This window comes from Macaca nemestrina, chromosome 16 (assembly GCF_043159975.1).
Source record: "Macaca nemestrina isolate mMacNem1 chromosome 16, mMacNem.hap1, whole genome shotgun sequence".
Taxonomy (NCBI): Eukaryota; Metazoa; Chordata; class Mammalia; order Primates; family Cercopithecidae; genus Macaca; species Macaca nemestrina.
In genome coordinates, this window is record NC_092140.1 from 75,947,044 (window position 1) to 75,964,715 (window position 17,672).

A 17,672-nucleotide genomic window follows, 5' to 3' on the forward strand; every position below is an offset into this window, starting at 1 on the left:
GCAGGAGGCAAGCCTTTCTGAACCTCCAAGAAGGGAATGAATTCCTTCTGGCATGAACTAATCTGTAGCCACTCCAGAGGCCCACAAGGGGAATCTCAAAGTCCAGAGATTCCTTATTTACACAGCTATTATATGCAGTATGTCTCTCTGGGACATGTGGATTATGATGACTATTTTTTAAAGTGGGACGATCCCAAAGAAAAGATGGATTATTTGAAGAATGTTTAAAATTGTTGTCATCATGCTTTCATTCTAATATCAGCTCACCTTAGTATCCCTGTGAGTTATAGTTGGTTTAGGTCACATTTTACTGCTGTAGACACTGAGATACAAAAATCTAAACAAAAAACAAGAAATAACTTTGGCAATAAGGACCAGGAGCAGTCCTCACTAGAGCTTTTAGCCCCAGAATTTCCAGGCTCTGGGCACCTCATCCACTGATATCTCCTGCTCCCTCTCACCCACCATCATGCCAGCCCCACAGTACAGAGGGTTTCTAGAGAGAAGTCAAACGAACTTCCCCCCTTTTCTCTTCTTTGTTGTCAAGAAATGGACAAAGTAAAGTGGGGAGAGGGCATCATGCCACGTGATCATTGGAGAGGGGAAGGCAGGGCTGGAGGCTTTGCCACAGGACAGGGCAGATGGGTCTCAGCTGTGCCTGGCTCTAACTGCACACTGCTCTCTCCCACTTGTCCGCTGAGGGTTCCCACACTTCTTAGAGAAACAGTATTCTGGAGCAAGGTCTGAGTCAGTAGAATCAAACCCACTTTCAGTTCTCAGCTAGGGAAAAGCAACCCCGAGTAGAAAGTGAGGAAGGGTGCCTTAACCGGGAGCCCTCAGAATGGAGCCTGAGAAAGAGGAGGGAGGGTGGGTGTGAAAGGAGGGCAGGAGATAGCAGCCCCCATCCCCCAAGGCCCCAGTCAGTGTCTCTGCAAATTAAGAACAAGGACCCCTTTGTGGGCTATGGGGTCGACAGCCCCCAGACATGGCTTATCGTAGAGGAAAACCCTCTGTGTGGGCTGAGGTCAGTCCTCACCCTGAAACCCTTGGCCAGGTGCCTCTATGTAGAGAAAACTGCACAAACATATATGTGGTCCCAGGAAGGAAGGATCCCAACCCTTTTCTTTTCATGCTTCTGTGCATTTCCCAGTCCCTGCTCCCTTTCCCCAGCAGCCTTGGATTTCCTGCTGTGAGCCTCAGCCCCCAGGCTCTGGGGGAGGGTGAGTCTGTCTCTCCTTGCCTGCCTTCATCTGCCCTGAGTGCAGCACGGGGCGGGGGGGGGGGGGGGCGGGGCGGGGTTGGGGGGGGCTCCAGCAGGAAGGCCAGGCACTCTCAGGGGAGACCTCATGCAGATACTGCTTCCTAAGGAACCCCATTAACTTCCGGGGGCCAGGGTGTTTTCTCCCAGTGACCACTGACAGCTCCATGAGGCAAGATAGAGCCTCTCAAAGACAGTGAGGGGGAGGGGCGTGGAAGCACTATTATGGTCACTGATACTCTTTTCACATGGGTCTATTCCCTCAGATTATCTCCCACGGGACACACACTATGTTTTGGGGGGTGGTTACTTAGGGAGGAGCAGGAGTGAGGGCACTTCAGTGATTCTAAGGTGCAGTCAGCATTAAGAACTATGTCTTAGACCAAAACAATGCAGAAGAAAGGGCCCTACAGGGTCTTTCTTGTGCCCCACTCCACCCTAGCACAGACAGACCCAGAAGGTGAAAGGAACAAGAAAGGATAATGTCCAGGAGAGCTCTTCCTCAAATGAGCGTCCTCTCCTCCACTTTGTTCTCAGACAGTGCATTTCCTCGTTCTAGGCAATGAGTACATGAAACATGTTAAATGTCCTTCAGCCTCCCCAGCACGACATCCAACAGCTGGAACTTCCATCCAGTCCTTCACATGATGGGCACCTGTGGGAAACCTGCCAGGGGCAACCGATGTTCAGAGGCATCCAAAAAAAGTCTCCCACTTCGGCCGCCATGAAGCCCACTCATGCAAGCATCCTCACTTTTCCTTCCTCTCATGGTTTCTTTGCAGAAGCAAGTGCTCAGGGAAATCAAGACAGGAGAACGGTCATGAGCTATGCCGACAGTCAGCAGCTGATCCCCGACAGAGACACAGCAGACGCAGACGGTGAGTACAGCAGGCCTGGTCTAAAATACTTCCAGCCCTGCGTTGCTCCTAAAGACAATCGGACCCTTCAGAGGTCACTTCGTGGGCAGTGAGAAAGAGCTGGGAAGGGATAGCACAGCTCGTGTTTGGGGTTCTGGGGCAGGATGCTACTGACTTGCTCGCTGTATTTTGAATAAACTGTTGTTTTGAGCACCCCCATCCCAGGTGTCCCAAGGGATCTCATTCTGGCAGGGCCTTCTATACTCGCTTCCAAAAGAATCTCTAATAGCAGAAAAACGTATTACTTTCTGTGCATCCACCAAATGTGCGTCCACCAAAGTTTCTCTGGACAGCGTAGCCCTCAGTAGCTGGCCTTGTCTTACTAAGGAGAGCTGAGACTTCCTCTTCCCGCACTATCTGGTGCTTTACAGAGACCTCAGGGCAGAGTAGCCCAGTTACCCTCTTCTCCACTTTGTCCTGAGGGTCGTAGGGACAGGAGGGTTTGCTTAATTCATGCTTATCTGGATGGCCTTGGCAGTCATTCAGCTCCCTCAGAGCCAGAGCCATTCTCAGGACTGACAAGGCTTGGTTTTGAGTATGGAGTCACAAAGTAATAATGAAGAACCAGGGATGGGTGGACAACAGGAACCCCTGTAGCAGCAGCTCCCCCATCCCTTTCTAGAACCCCTATGCTAGGTGATCCATGTGGAGTTAAGTGAGGCTCGGCCACAGTATATGTTTGTTAGAGGGGATCACATCTCCTGCATTTTCTAAAAACTATCTCTAGTCACTGAGGCAATTTCTTAAGCCAAATAAAACGATCCATGTGATGAGTTAGAACAGCTTAATAATCCATATAAAAAGTCCAGCTCTCATTATCTTTACTAGACAATATCTCTAAAGTTGAGTGTCGCTTGAGCCCTTGGTATTGGCACTGCCCTGATGGCTAAAGGCTTCCCTCTAGCTTCATCCTAGAACCTGAGGTTGAGGGAATGAATAGCAGCCTTCTGTTCATTTCAGGTGAGAGGAGACAGAGCAAAGCTTCTGTCACTCTGATCCTGGGGTCAGACGGACGTTCGAATTCTGGGACATGAGAAGCTCAAAGCAAAGTTTTTGCCTTTGCCTGGAGGCATTTCCCTCCCGTCCCCACTCCTCTCCTTCCTGGAGTTGCATGTTTCTGGCAGTGCCCAAAACCCTGAATAGTTGTCCAACCTATTACAGGATAGAATTATAACACTCATAGATCCATTTGATAGCATTCCTGGGAAAACTGTTGCTGCTGCAGGAACAGACTAAGCATCTAGTCACTGTCCAGGGATCCACAATGCTCACTGAACTAAACACGTGAGGTCCCTGCCTTTGGGCAGCTTGTGGTTTAGTAGAGGGAGACAATTAACATGTAACTAAACAAATAAGATCATTCGGGTAGTGATGAATGTTAAGAAAAAAAATAAAACTGATAGAGGGCCAGTGAAGCCTTCTGAGAGGGAGCGGCATTTCAGCTGAGACTTGGATGAAGGAAGAACCCCCATGTGGCTACCTGGGTAGGGGCTTCCAGGCAGTACTGTGCCCAGGGCAGAAACAGCCGTGGCAAGTTCACAGAAGATAAGAAGACCAGTGTGCCTGGGAAGGGCTGCAAGAGGAACGGAGCCACAGGGATGAAATCAGACAGGTGCATGGGCGCCTGGGACAGTCTTGGCCTTGAGACCACTTTTGACGTGCAAAAAAGCATGAGCATGAAATAAGGGGTAGATGAGGAGGTGCTGGAGCTCCCTGGAGACCTTCAGAGGGAGAATGGCTCTGCCATTTGAATTCCTAAATGGCAGTTCCATAAACAGCTCAGAAGGGAAGGTCTTAAAACTCTTTATGCTCCAGGAAGATGAGTAAATTCATTTTTCAAACTTCTGCTGGGTGGGAGATGGGGAGGTGCTGCCACAGGGACCAACAGAGCTGGATGTCTTGCTTAGAGGTGAGAGACAAAAATTGCACAGCACCTCTTCTAACTGTGGCTTTCCTGGATGGAAAGCAACACTGACAACTAGAGAAGGAAAAAATTGAGGCCACCTCAGATTTGAGGGAAAACTTGAGGGGTCAACTGGTATCTTTTTGGCAACTACTTTGTGCCAGGCATTTTACCCACATTATCTTATTTACACAACAGTTATATAAGGTCCCACAACTAGTAAGTGGAAGAAATAGCATTTGATCTTCATTTCAGACTTGTTTGTCTTGGGCAGATCACATCCCTGTGAGTTAGTTTTGAGCATCAGACCAAGACAATTCCATAGTTTCCCTAAGTGGTAGCCACTGCACTTGAACTGCTTGGGTTGACAATGGCCCAGCCATGTGTCTCTCAGATCCTCCGGGCCCCATCTGAACAGATCTCTGATTGTTCGGTGTGATTAGCAGGTGTTTTAATGAGGAAGCACTCCCACACTGTGGGTGCATGACAGACTGGTGTGCACCAGAGTGCCATTGGACCCAAAGCTACCCGCACCCAGACGTACTGAACCAGAAACTGCCCTTTCACAATGTGCCCCAGTAATTTGAGTTTGAGTTTACCACCGACATGGGTTTCTTCCTTATCTCCAACAGTTGGCAGCAGACATAGAATACAGCAATGGAGGACTCATGCCACCTGCTCATGGGCCCTGCCTCTTTACTGTGGTTCAGGTCCTGGTTCTCATGGGTTTTCAGGTCCAGGTAGGTCTCCTATATCATGCTTAGCTCTGAAGTCAGTGAAGGCTGCTAGAGGGTCACTGTGGGAGCCCCCACCCTCGCCACTACCCCTGGGCCATCCTGCTCGGTCCCTATGTGGGCATCACGATGGGGAAGCATCTCCATCAGTAGCCATGACCTGTCAGGACTCCTCAGAGACCAGCCTGCTTCCCAGGCTCCAGGCAGCTGGGCAGACATTCAAGACTTGCTTCATTCCTCATCTCTGCCACCAACCTCGTCAGGTGGTCACCTGGCTGCCAAACATGATAGCTCTCCAGTTGCACATCCTTCCATCTGACTTGGCTCTCTCGGGTGGGAAACAGGCACTCCTGGCCTCCTCTCTCCGGAGAGGACCATGGATCCTGACAAAGTATCTTAGAATCTTGGTAGCTTGTGCAGCTGCAGTGCACCTAGACTTCTCTCTGCTGGCCAGCTGAGGCCTGGACCTCACCGTCTCTCGACCCTCTTTAAAAAGGGGGCCACATGGAGTCCCTGCAAGGCCCAGCCACCTTCTGCCAGGGCAGTAGGGAGTGCTCAGCAGGACCCAGGCCTGCAGGCTGCACGAAGGACCTCATTTGCACTTCAATAACGTCCTTTTCTTTCACTTAACTATGTATCTTGGTGTTAGATGTGTCAGTGGAGAGACTCCCCAGTGCAATTAAACGGGAGTATTGAGCCGGAGAGAAATCAGTGTGTGTTGACTCAGATATTTAAGCAACCACCTTTCAGTATTGACTCAGAAATTGGCCTTCCAGCTGTCCCTGCTGGCAGACTCTTCTGGCATCTCGTCAGGCCTCTGTTAATGTGTTTTTCAAATTTCAACTTGCTTCGACTTGTCTCCTAACTGATCCTCCTAATGATGATAATAATGGTTTCCAGGCTGACCTGCACACAGCACTTAGGCAAGCAGCCCAGGCGCCTCTCTGGAGGCGACCCCTTCCTTATACATCACAGTCCGAGGGCGGCTGCTTGCTGGGTTCGTGGCAGGTTAAGTCAGCTTGGGGGACTTCTCAAGCACCTCCTAATTATTCCTCTGGAGAACTTGAGTGGTGAGGGTCTCTCTCGTGATGGGGTTAGGCTTTAGTGGTCTGCTGCTGGAGGGGGGCGGGTTGCTGATTCCCTCCAAATTTTACTCACTCTTTCAAACAGGAAGAACTTTCCCACCATTTGCAGTCCCCCTGATGAGTAATTATTGGATGGGTTTGTGGTCACTTAATTGCCAGGGCCCTTGCCCCTTGCTTTACAGAGACGTGACTATACGAGCACCTTTCCCAGACGTGGCCAATTAGCGGGGGCCCAGCTGGTTTGGAGCCAGGCTTCTAAGGAAGGCTGAGTCCCGGTTCTCAGCTCCGAGGCCTTTCTGCAGCCTCTCTCAGGCTTTCCTAAGTGCGGCTGTCAAACTTTGCTGACCTTTCCCCCTTGGGGCTAATGAGTGTCACAGCCATTTTTAACCTTGGGTTTTCTAGAAGTTGAGCTGTTAACCTAGCTCCTACAGAAGGAGGATCCTGGGAGGTGTAAGTGAACTCTTCACACACAAGGAGGTGACTAATGGAGGAACATAGGATTTTCAGTGTCAGGGCTAGCCTTGAAGTTTTGCATTGACACCCTTGATAACATCGACCAGATGTCAAATCAGAGCTGGTCAGCACAGGCAGCATGGGTGGGAGGGCAGCCGGATCATCTGTGGAACAACCCGTTGACAGTATAGATGGCTGAGCCTCACCTGAGAGGGATTTGGCAGGTCTGCAGTAGGGCTGTGACTGGTTCGTTAACCAACTTTATGGGGGATTCTAATGAGCCAACTGGCTTGGGGATCACCATCGTGATGGAAAGAGCATTAGACTGAAATCAGAATTCCAGGTCCTGGCACTGAGTGACCTGTGTGTTACTATGGGCAAGTCCTCTTCAAGCCATTTTTCTTATCCTGAATGCAGGGGTAATGGAGGGCCTTCTTCACAGGGTTGCTTTGAGAAATAGATGAGATACTATGTAGCATCTGAAAACAGCAGAGCATCAGGTGTGCGGACTGCTGAGTCACTTGTGCATTTGTTCGCTTAACAAATATATGGGTCTTAACACAAAACTGTAAGAGGTACTGCAGAGGTGTTTTTTGTTTGTTTGTTTGTTTGCTTTTTGTGTTTTAAAGTACAATCTGTTGCCTGCAAAGAGCTTCAGATAAATGGGACAGAGGAATCCACATGGGAAGTCAGGATCTCAGCCTTGTGCAGGGCGCTCCAGCGTGACAGTGTGCACAAGCGATGCTGAAACACACACTGGGATTTGGAAAACCTCTTAGACAAGGTGCATGCAACAGCAGAAATGAGAATAGGCAAGGATCTGCTCTCGTCTCTGGAAAATGTGGGGACTTCTGGAAGCTGGGAATTTATTTCCTGCACAGCATGGCCTCTTTTGCCCATGGATAGAAAGAGGCAACCAGGTAGGGTGATCCCAGAACAGCCACCCCTCCCCTCATCCTGGAAATGCCATTGCACTCTGTATCACTAGGGAAGAAGTCTACACTCACTGGTAGAGTTTCCCCTAAAATTTCATTTTTGAAATTTGTGTCTCTTTTCTCTGTTCACACTTCCCCTGTCCTTTCTCTGGGATGACGGTGAATGCTGGGAAAACTGAGATGGAAGCAAGCGGGAGGGGTACAGAGCTCTGTACAAGTGGAGACCACACTGAGCAAAGGCCAGTCCAGGGTGGGGAGAGAGGTGGGACGGTGGTACAGGCCCTGTGCTGTCAAGGACCAGGATTGGGTGAAGCCATGGGTGGGGTGAAGCCATGGTGGTGCAGGGCCCTGGAGACAACTGAGCGTCTGATTTCAGGCTCAGGCCAAACCCTCCACCCCAGTCATGGAGAATCAGTGTTGAAACCAAGATGTGGTCTTCCATATCTTATTCTGTTTAGAAGGTTAGAAACAGATGCATAAATGCTATGAAGGGATTATCTTAATGGAAAATGCAAGAATCCTTCTTGTAACCCCATATCATATCGTGTATGACTCATAGAGCCTGCCTATGATAACAGGTGATGATCCACATCTCACCTCTATTCCCCAAGGCAACAGCATTGCCTCACATTCCATGTTGCTATTGCTGCAGCCACTACCACCCCCAACTCCCCAGCCTCCAAGTTTGTGTTTGACAATCTTACGTGATAGGTGTTTTCCAAATGGGAAGATTTCTTCTGCAACCATTCTTTTCATTTAATCTGTTCTTGATCTATATTGAGATAGATTTCTGTGCTGATTTTAATACTGAGCTATGTTATTTGTCCAATTAAAGACTATTTGTTTATTTGTGTTATAGAAGAAATATTTAATTTTTAATAAGTATGGATAAACCAAAAGAAGAAAACAAAAGCACTTATAATTACATCACCCAGAGAGACTACTATTAAAATATGGGTCATATCTTCCCTGACTTGTGTATGGGAGGTTGTGTGTATGTGTATACATACATGTTTTTTCTTACAAAAATGGAATTGTCATGCATATACTGTTTTGTAATCTGGAAGGTCATGAATTTCTTTCCTTTGAACATTTAAACACACATTAATACTGAGGAGAAAAATTTTAAAAAGATATAATGTGCTTCACATGGTACCCTTATTTCCCACGTGACTTGTGCTATTGCATACCCCCAAACCACTTTTACATTGTACCAAATGAAAATCCCAATTATCTTATACTACCCACATCTACAACACATCTTTGGTACCCTCGATGTTCCATGAGTCCTGAAGTTTCCTCTAAAATTTCCAAGAATGACTAAACTTGTTCAAGTTAGCTTTGGTGTTTAGAGTATCCCAGGTGTCTAGATGTCAGCAACCCATGGAAGATGTACCTTGTAAGTTCTATTAATGGGAAAATGTAATTAACCAGAAGGCTACATTTCCCAGCTGTGCACAACAGTGAGCATTAACTGTAACAAAATGATGGTGCTCATAGGCAGTCCTTGGGGGTTGTGAGCAATGGTCTTGTGGGAGCGAAAGATGATGGATGAGAATTTGTCTCAAGTAAACAAAATTCTTCCACCATCTGGGCTGTGGAACTGAATTGGAGTAGAATGTCAAACATATATGTGTGAAAATTCCAAGACAGCCTTGCGGTTCTGTGCTGACCAAGTCTTGTTTGAATTGTCAGAGGTGTCAACTCAAATTGATGGAGTCAGGTTTGGCTTGTCCAGCTTTCACTGTGCTGTGTCAGTTCATTTTCTCAGCACAATCCTAGCTGATTGTCCTATCTGTTGTCTGTTCACTCTTTAGGGAGAGAAAAGGGGAAGAGGAAAATGAATTTAAAGGAAATAGGAGTAGAAATGGAGGAGATGGAAGATCCAGTTAAGATACAAGTGAGAAAAATGAAAAATGGACAGGCTAGAAGAGAGAAAAATGTGCTATGAGGCAGGAGAGATGAATCAACGCTAAAAAGCGACATTTCTGAGAAGAGAAATTGCAAGGGGGAAAAATTAAAGAGTGTTGAATAAAGAGGAGACGAAGAGATCTGTAAAATATTATTTCCTAGTGTTCAGCTTACTTCCAAAATACCTTATGAGAGGTTAGGCCAGAAAATAGATTATTCCTCTTGGTTACAAAGAAATCATGGTGCTCTCAGGAAGCAAGAGCAGATCATGAACATAGCCTGACAGCTGCTGGGTACAGGGAATGGTTTCCTTTATCGTATTTCCACTCATTTTAGCAATTCCAGCCTTTTCCAGCTCAGTTTTCAGTTTTTACTAGAGTAACCTCCACTTTTCATACAATTACAAAGATACAAAACAAATAAGTTCTGGGATCACAACACTTTTGTGGAGATTCTTTTCTCTCAAAGATTCTTATAACATTTCTTTGAGTTGAGGGGGAGACAGATGTGTTGAGTGGTGTTGTTTTACATCTGGAGAAACTGGGGCACAGAGGAGTATTGAGGGGGAGTTCAGCTGCCCTTTGTAGTGCTGATGGGTGGTGATGGATGTGGAGGCAGATGACCAAGTCTTCTCAATAGAAAAAAATTACACTTCCATCTGTAATCAACTCATTTTTTCTCTGTTTGCTACGATGACAAAACAAAATGGAACCCAAATTTCACAAATACACTATCCTTATCATTTAACCTGCATGTTCCCATTTTTGAAAATCTTAGTTCTAATTATAATAGTTTTTACATCTCAAAAATACAATACTGCAGTAAACTCCATAATTCAAAATGAGATAAGGGTATTGGGAATAACAAAATTAGTAGAGAATCAGCAAAAAGCAAAAACAAAACACCCTGTATCTGAGTAAGTAACAATTTCCAAAGAGCATAAAATACTGCTGAATATAATTCAGTTTTGTGTGTGTGTGTGTGTGTGTGTGTGTGTGTGTGTGTCAGAGAGAGACAGAGAATACGTAATAGCAATCAAATGAATCTATAGCTAATGACATCTGTACTTAGCTAACTCTGGTTGGGCCACACCCTATAAGATGTCACAATTGAGAGTTTCATGAACCTTGATTCTTTTTCGGATTGGCCCCAATCTATGCATAAGCTAAACGCTTCCTGTAAATCATTGCTGGAAATTGCCTCAGTGACATGGCCCTACATGTTCCAGGAACCCCCCTTTCTCTGCTCCAGGGCCCTCTCTCCAATTTTCACCTCATTCTGGGCCTGAGACTGAGATGAGACTGGGGAGAGGTCTGGTGCCCCAAATTTTCCACATGTACGTCATCACTGACATTCCTCAACGAGCAGTGCATTAGCGAATGGGGCCTGTTTCAGTCTCATCGTTTGTGCTCTTAGGATCTTAAAACAAAACTGATCACTAATCCAGGTTCAGGAAGAAGTCTGAGGTGCTAACAGCCTCTAATAGTGAAAAAAAAGTCATCCATTATTTTGGGAAGATAAGGCCGAAGACAGGAGCCCCTCTTGATTTCCCACTTTCTGTAACACTAGATATACATGAGCCTCAGACCTAACACATGCGACTTTCTGAACTTCAATGTCTCTGTGACAATGATTTATATTTTTAAAAAGGAAATGGGAATGATATATGACTTTAAAATCTTAGACGCTGCCCTTCCAAATGAAACTGCCCGGAACACGGGAGGAGATAGATTCAGTGTCCTCCACCCAGCCTCCATCCCATTCCTTCTCTGATCCCACTCTCTCTCTCTTGCCTTGGTTCACAGTCCTGGAGGCAGTTTTTCTCCAGGGCCTTCTCCCAGGGTTCCCTCCCATGCTTAGAAATACTAATTGGCATCTTTGAGTTTGTGCTTTGTGGGGCATTGTGTGAATCACTTGGTATAAATCATCTAGTTTAATGATCCTAACAGCCCTGGGAAGTAGGTGTTATTTCCCCATTTTTCAGATGAGGAAAACTGAGGCCCAGAGAGCTTCAGTAACTCATCCAGGGTTACAGGGCAAGTAGTGGCAACCCTGGCTCTGACCTTCAGCCTCCGTGTCTGCTGCTCAGAACTCACAGACAGTCACAGGCCAGAAGACAAGGAGTCTTGGTGCTATTGTGTGACTTATGTAGAAGCAAAGATTTGGGCATGACCAAAAAGATGGCACAGGGCAGTTCAAGGAAATCATAGAGCCACAAGGCAGTGGTCTGTCTGGGCTGTTTGGCCTTGGCTGTGAAGACTTCTTCCTGTCCAGGGTCACGCTGAGTAGAAAAGGAGGCACATAGTGTCCACACGTGTTCCCCAGGGTCTGGCCCAGACAGACAGTCTGAGGCTCCATCACTTGCTCACCCCTCTGTGTTCTTTCAGCTCCTGATGAAACCATCCCTGTGGGGAGTGCAGGGGCAGATGGGGACTCCATGGAGGCAGCCGACCTGCGACAGCCTTCAGTTCCGACAAAGACACATCACCTTGCAAATGACACTCTGCCGTCTGGTTTCTGTGTTTTGTTGTAACAGGTTAAATGAACCCCTGGGCTTAATTTTCCCCCTACTTAGTTCTGTGGCAGCAAAGAAAAGTGACTTTTCATTTCTCAGCTCAAAACTTCTTAAGCTGTGTCTCTTCCTCATCACCCCTTTGAGAATAAAAGTCTAGAAATGAAACACAATCCTGACAAGTTTGGAAAATGTGCTTTTATAGTCTTAGTTCAAAGCCAACCCTAAACTTTGAGATTTTGGGTCAAATTTGTTCTCAGAGATGTAAGTTTGGCCTTGAGGCCTATTTCTGTCTTCTTCTAACAGGAATGAATGGCTTCAAGTTCTCATCACTATGGTTCCACTGAACTTTTGCCTGAAGAAGAGCCCCAGTGGCTGACACCCTGACTCTGGAGGCTCACCTCGTTTTAAAGGGTGGTGGGAAGGAGAAAGGGAGGAGGAGGGGAAGGGGTGGGGGGGGGAGGAGGAGGAGGAGGAAAGACACCCAGGCTCTGCAGTTTATAAATCACCCCAGAACACAGCCGGGCTGTGAAAGGCACTTAGCCAGAAGTTGTGAAAGGAAATAATTTTCATTCCCAGCCCTGGGAATTGCGTGAAGCAACAGAACAAAAGCTGCATTCCCCAGAGATTTTCTGAAAGTAAAATGAAAGGGAAAACATGAAAATCACCGGAAAGGCAGAGTTAGGAAAGCTAAGGAAAGAAGGCAGAGTACAGCCAAGACACCCAGGTCCTTTGGCCGGTTCCTCTCCTGCTTCCAGCTGTAGGTACAGAATGCCTTCTGCGAAGAGGAGTGTTGGAAATGTTCTCAGAGGCCACCCGAACAAGGGGAGGAGAGGCCTGAGATGGGGCTATGCATCTGCATTTCTTGATGATAAGAAAATACGTATTTTTTTGACCTAGACATTAAAGAAAATCTTAAGGGCACACAGGAGCTTGTGATCCATTTAAGCTAGTACCTTACTTGTCCCAAGAGGCATTAATTGTCTCAGCAGTTCCCAGGAGGGCACAGGCAGGACCCAGCTCCATCTTCAGCCAATCCCAGGGCCTGGAGACAAAGGGAAAGTGACAAGAGGTGAATTCCTCGCTCTTTCTAGAGAGCAACTGTGTCTTGTGTCTAGAAATGGACGGGTGTGACCTGCAGTCCAGCAGGAAACGGCAAGCTCAGATTAGACAAAGTGCAGAGTCAAGAGATGGGGGTTCTTGCCCAAGCTTTACCACCTGATACACCAGCTATACAATGGGGTTAGTGACAGCTGCCCCACCTATCTCACAGTTTTATGTGTGCATGTGTGTGTGTGTGTGTGTGAGAATTCAGTGAAATACAAGAGCACAAGATAATGACAATGCTCACAGTAGTAGTAACCACAGATGCTCCTCAACTTATGATGAGGGTTCTGTCCAGATAAACCCATTGTAAGCTGAAAATACAAAAATGCATCAGGTTTATATCCTGATAAAATGTTTATATCCTGATAAACCCATGGTAAAGTTGAAACTGTAAATCAAACTATCTTAACTCAGATGCTCCTTGACACACGACAGGATTACTTCCCAACAAACCCACTGTAGAGTTGAAAAACTGTTAAACCATCAGGGTACCATCTGTACTAACATTTATGGAGCCTCAACCACATGCCGGGCACTGGCCTTGCATGCATGTATGTTACACATTACTTCTGCTCCTGACAGCAACCCTATAAGACCACTATCCCAGTCCTTCCTTGACAGATAAAGAAATGGGAACTCAGGGAGACTTAGTAGGCCAAGATGGCACCACTGGTGAGCAGCCAAAACAGGGAGCCTAAAGCTCAGTTATTACACCATCAAAAGAGGCGGGAAAGCCTGGTGGTATGGACCCGGGACTAGCTGTGCAACTTTGGCAAAGTTGCTTAACATCTCTAGGACTTGGCATTCCATTTGTAAAACAAGGATAATCAGAGAACCTGCCGCATAGGGTTGTCATGAAGATTACATGAAATGTACACAAAACACTTAGAAGTAGGGCCGACACGTTGGTAAGCGCTCCTTAAACGCTAGCATTTTACAATTTTCTTAAATGCTCCTACTGAGTGACTGATCTCCCTGCTTAAGTGGAGGCAAGGAACGATGACGGAGCTCACACTCTTGTTACTTTAGTGATATGGTTTCCTTCGAAATCCTTAGCTCTGCTGTGAGTGAGAATCCTGTACAGAACGAAGAACCTGTTATGTGGTAGCATTGCCTGGGAGATAAAGAGCAGAACCGTTTTTTGGTGGGGTGCTGGCTTTCCGTTTCATTTTTAGAAAGAAGAAAAGCCAGAGCCTGTGGTTTTAGCCCCCAGCTGGCAGCTTGCTTTGCTTCCTTGGCCCTGACAGAATACACCAGCTTAATGTTCAGCTTTACCGACAACTGCCAGGAATTGTGAAGCAGGTGCCCCCATCCTGGGCTGAAAATGAAGAGAATTATGCTCAATACTTATTAGGAGTTAAATAATAGTTTCCAGCTGTAAATGAATGACTACATCTCCCCGCATTTGGTGTCACCCTGGAAACTACTATTTATTCTTTTGGGTAAACACTGCTGGAGACAAGCTTCAGGTGCCCAGGCAACCTAGCCAGGCTGACAAAGTACTCCATGAGCCCCCTGCACTCACTCCCACAGGCACCTTCATTCTCTCTTGGTCTGCTTCTCTGGGTGGGAGGCCTCAGGAGCCCCAGTACCGAGCTGGGTATGTAAACACTCACTAAGCGGGCAGATTCGCTCGAAGGAGGCCTGCACCTCTGCACACACCTGCAAGTGCTAGGCCCTAACACCAGCATCTGGTGGTCTGTCTGATGTCCGCCAGCCCCCACATGTGGCTGTCACTCCAGACAACAGACTTGTTTATGAGCAGTGAATGCTTTGCTCAGCAGGGCAGGCAGAATGACCCCAGACCAGGGCCCTCTCAGTCTCAGAATCTTCAAGCATAGGAGCCCTCCCACACCTACAACCTGTCGGTTCCATTTGACTGCCCCCCCACTCCAGCTGCCTCCACCTCAGGCACCTGTTCAGGAGCATGGCAGACCAGGATCCCAGCAGATGGCTGGTCCTGCAGGCTGAGGACTGACAGACTCTTTGGCCTGTGGCCCACAGAGACAGGCAGACATTGTCATTAGGAAGAAATGAAAACATTGCTCACTGCCCCTTTCCAGTGGGGCACAGAACTTAACCCCATGGCCTCTACAGCAGCCTGCCCCCCTCCTCCCAGTCTCTACACACCAAGCCTTCCAGGCAACATTGGATCGTGGAGGTGAAGTTCATGGATGTGTGTGGAGGAGATAACCATGTGTCAGGTGTCCCCTGTCTCCCTGTCTTCTCCTTCGTGGACATCTGGAAACAGTTCTTCAACGTTCAGGGCTGGCCTGGTGTCTCTCTTCCTCTGGGCTACGAGGACCTGCTTGTTCTTTACAATCACCCGTTTTCCCCCACCCCTTCCTTTTCACCCTTTCTCTCTTTTCCAACTTCCCTTCAGCTCAAGTTGTGTGTGAGAGAAAGAAGGCAGCTCACGTGCCCGGCTGAGGAATGAGATCATTTCTCTCCCCGTGTAGCGGGCTTGCTGTCTGCTGGTCGGGGTTACTGGGAGAAAGCAGGACAGCTCGCTCTCCACAGAGAGCCATCTGGCTCCAACAGACTCACGCGGATGCTAATCTATTGGTTTCTTTTTCTTTTATTCTTTCATTCTTTCTTTTTGTTTGCTCCCGAGGAACACTTCATCTGCAGCTGTAAATTCAGACCTGGCCCCGTGAAGGCGAGCGTTCATTCGTGCATTTATTTATTCCTGCATTATGCCCCCTCGCCCCCTCTCCTCTGGTAGGTGTCAGGAAGCCATTGTTATCATTGGTGTGTCTATGTCGTTTTAATGTCAGGGCTGTACTTTCAAATGGAAATCAGGCAATTATGCTCCACATGGAGAAATCTGACAGATGCAGAGGTTTTACACCACTGGCCGTGTGGCAGGGACAAAAGCGACCAGGGCTCCCAGGGGACGGTTAAATAAATAGAATATGTTTCAAGAGTGCAGAAAAATTCAAGAATAATTAACTGCCTGATGAGAGTTCATAGATCCTGTGGCTGTTTATCTTCAGAATGTGATAATGATATGTCAACGAACCGCTTAACTCATCCTTGTAAAGGCAGAGTTAGAAAACTGATTACAATGTGCATTTACACAGAGGCAGACTGCTCTGTGCATCTGTTTTCCGGTTTCTAAATGCAAAGCTTTGCAGTATTTTCACTTGCTGTTTCCCCCTCGCAGGCGTTCTGGTTGGAGAAAGGAGATGGAGGCATGCTCGAAGCCTGATGTCTACCTGATGAAGCACTGTCATGTCTACATTTACTGTTAGCTAATCACAGTGGTATCTACAGTACCAATGGTGTGTAATATCAGTGTTATCTAATATCAGAGGTATCCGCCTGGGAACTCAAGCTGAAAAACCTGGCGACAATATCATTGTGGCTATTGTTGGTTGATGCTTGTTTTGCGTCAAGCACCCAGCTAAATATTCTCCATATGTGGCCTCCTATAGTCCTATGAGTGTGATGTACATAGTATTATTATCCATGTTTCACAGAGGGGAAAATGAGGCATGGGCTAAGTGGAAGAAGTAGCCTTCAGACCTACCTCTGCCCAACTCTGACCTTAGCTCTCAGCCACTGGGCCCCAGTCCTCCCTAATGTTTCAACAGGAAGAAAGGTAACTACTCACTCACACCCTGTATAAACACTTTCATAATGTCAGACACATAGAGTTGGAGTGAACTAAACAGGAGAGATCTAATAAAAGTTAAAGCTTGATTTTTTCCCTGACATATCCTGCTGTTTAAACAGATAGTTCATTTGGAGCCTGAAAAAGAGTCATCATTCAATGTCTCCAAAGCTGGGTTTACATTAGTCTATTTTATGAAAAAGTAAAGTACCTCCAACTACTGGTCATTGCTCTCTTCTGTTGTGGAAGAAAGAGTCAGGGAGCAGGAGAGGGTGTGTTTGGATTCCAGCGCCCCCTGCATCTCCCCACTAAGCAGCTGCCTTGAAATACACGGAAGCTGATGCCAATTAGAACTCAGAAAAAAGGGAGGACATTTTGTCGCTCAGGAAAAGTATGTTTTAAACAAATGATAAAATAAACACAACAGGTTTACGTAAGAATCTCCAATGCTTTCTCCAATGAATGAGCGCCATCTTGAAAGTCCATGAGGCCCCACTGCAGCGAGCAAACATTAATCAAAGCCAGAGTTATCAGGAGACAAAACGTCTACTAATTTGCTAGGGACTAATAAGCATCAGTCACACCCACCATTATAACTTGTTTTACCTTGTCCAAGGGTAAAGACACATGTAAGGAGACTCACAACCTTTTAGAACATTAGCTTTGTCTTAAGTGAGGGAAAAAATAAATAAACTTATGCTTACGGAGGAATTAGTTTTCTTTTTTCATCTCTATTGAACACATTGGTTTGAAAACATTAGCATAATAAGCTTGCATTACAAAAACAAAAAGTACTATTAAAGTAGCCTTTCAATAAACACCTTAATTAAAAGGATTCAAATACTAGGGGAAAACATGAAAGAGACAAAGTCATAGCTCACTCAAGAATGGATCACTCAAGAGCTCAAGAAAACAGCAGGCACATCGTGTCATGGGAGGGCTGATGCAAGGTCTGGGACAGTCAGAATGAACAACTCTTGTTCCACTGAGACCAAACACTAAAGAATGAAGGGAATCAAAACAGAGAGAAGAGAATGGGAAAACCAATTCAAAGCCAGCCTTAAAACATCTGAAGAGGCTGGGAGCGGTGGCTCACGCCTGTAATCCCAACACTTTGGGAGGATGAGGTGGGCAGATCACCTGAAGTTGGGAGTTCGAGACCAGCCTGACCAACACGGAGAAACCCCGTCTCTACTAAAAATACAAAAAATTAGCTGGGTGTGGTGGCGCATGCCTGTAAT

The 17,672-nt window shown here is 46.6% G+C and overlaps 1 protein-coding gene across 1 annotated transcript in view; it reads right to left on the reverse strand.

The window, feature by feature from the left end:
* LOC105490738 (uncharacterized) overlaps window positions 1–15,142 on the reverse strand; it is a 78,412-nt gene extending 63,270 nt beyond the window's left edge. The window contains exons 1-2 of the mRNA XM_071081315.1: window positions 14,946–15,142; window positions 12,665–12,753 (exon numbers count right to left, since the gene is read on the reverse strand). The gene's annotated coding sequence lies outside the window, so the exon portion shown is untranslated. The remainder of the gene's footprint in view (window positions 1–12,664; window positions 12,754–14,945) is intronic.
* Between the last annotated feature and the right edge of the window lie 2,530 nt (window positions 15,143–17,672).